Source organism: Arvicanthis niloticus, chromosome 5, assembly GCF_011762505.2.
Source record: "Arvicanthis niloticus isolate mArvNil1 chromosome 5, mArvNil1.pat.X, whole genome shotgun sequence".
Classification (NCBI taxonomy): Eukaryota; Metazoa; Chordata; class Mammalia; order Rodentia; family Muridae; genus Arvicanthis; species Arvicanthis niloticus.
This window is the reverse complement of record NC_047662.1, coordinates 89,612,169-89,614,229: the sequence shown is the minus strand read 5'-3', so window position 1 is coordinate 89,614,229 and position 2,061 is coordinate 89,612,169.

Sequence of the window (2,061 nt, the reverse complement as noted above, 5' to 3'; positions counted from 1 at the left end):
AAGGCCAACCCTTAACTGTGAGCCCCTATAAAAATCAGAAAACAAAACCAGGTACAGGGGCACACGTTAGTACTAGTACTGATGCAGGAACTGAGAGAGTTCAAAGCCAGACCGGACAACACAGTGACTTTAAGACCAGCCTAATCTATATAATGAGACAACATCTTTTTAAAAAATCAGAAAATGTGGTGGTTTGAAAAAGAATGGTGTCGCCGGGCTGTGGTGGCGCATGCCTTTAATCCCAGCACTTGGGAGGCAGAGGCAGACGGATTTCTGAGTTCGAGGCCAGCCTGGCCTACAAAGTGAATTCCAGGACAGCCAGAGCTATACAGAGAAACCCTGTCTCAAAAAAAAAAAAAAAAAAAAAAAAAAAAAGAGAATGGTGTCTACAGGCTCGTATATTTGAATGCTTAGTCTTCAATGATGTGACATTCCTTGAGAAGAATGAGCAGGCGTGGCCTTGTTGGAGGAAGTGTGTCTCTGGGTGTGGGCTTTGAGGATTCAGAGGCCCATGCCAGGCTCAAGCTTTTTCTCTCACTGTCTCTGTCTACAGGTAAGGATGTAACTCTCAGCTTCTGCTCCAGTGCCTGCCCACATGCTACCATGCTCCCCACCATGGTGATAATGAACTAAGTCTCCAAAAGTATAAGTGGCCCTCGAGTCAAGTGAATAAAGAAAAATTAGATCAAAGCAGAACACAACACCTACAGGACAAACATTAAATCCGGTAGTTTCATGGCTGGTATCAAGCACATGGCATTGAGATATGGGCCCCAGAAGGCCCTGGACACCCTCATATGGCCCTGGCATTTACAGCACACAGAGAAAGTCTCTCTAAGGCTGACTCCATTCATTGCCTATGGCTTTTTTTCTGGCAGCTAGTCCACATTCCTAGCATGTCTAACTTCCTGGGGTCTCTGTAACTGTTTAGAACTCACCATCAGAGCTTCACACCTCACCAGCTGCTGCCTTTGGAAATCCTGACTCTACTGTCAGACATTGCTTCATCCTCTGACATTTCCTTTAAGGTCTGGGTCCTGGCCTCCTTGACCCCTTAACTGCGTTTGGAATACATATAAAACCAGCCATAAGTGAACAGTGCCGGCATCTGCCCTCAGCCAGCTCAAGCAGCAGCTGGTCTCACTTGAACCACAATTGCTGTGCCGTCTAAGTGCCTGTGTGCCTCACAATGGCAAACACTTTTCTAGACATTTCTGGCCAGCGACACTACTCTTCTCCACGAAGGAATTTTAAATGAGTTTTTTTTTTTTTTTTTTTTTTTTTTTTTTTAATTCTTTAAACCTTTGAGCTTGCATTAGGTGCAGTCGGCTAGTTTCAGCAATGCCTTCGTAGCATCTCTCCTATTGTTTTTAATGCAAAGTACTTGGCTTCTTTTTAATGTTTCCAGTCTCTTTCATAACCATGACTTCCTTAGCCCCAACTTTACACAGGCTTTTATGAACAAACTATAAATCTGTCAAGTCTTTCTGCTCTGTTTTTGTTGTTGTTGTTGTTCCTGTTTCTCACTGTAAATCTGGCCAAACCCAGAAAACAATAGCTATGCCATCACTTGAATGCTGTAATGCCTTGACACTTCTTACATTAGGTTAATTAATTCATCACCCTTAAATTCAGCCTCCCAGACTTAGGATATGGAAAACGTATAGACAAGTTCTTTGCCAGAATATGACACGATCAGTCTTATATCCCCAGTAGAGTGGTTGCTCTCATCTGAAACCTCATGAACAAAGTCTTCACTACCAGATTTTCTGTCAGCATGTGGTCTTCTGACCTCCCACCAGCATCAAACATCACACTCTGTGCACAGCATTCCAGGGTTTCTCTACCATGTGTAACTTTCACAAATTCCTCCCACTGGCCAGTTCCAAAGGCTTCTGAGGCTGGCAATAAACACCTGACCTCACCTACAGGAGGAAAGATTTATTTTGACTCACAACTTCAGAGCTTGCTGTCACAGTCTCTGGCTCTGTTGATTCTGGGTCCAGGGTGAGGCAGACCATCATAGTCATGAGATCACAGGGCAGAGGTGCTAGCTCATGG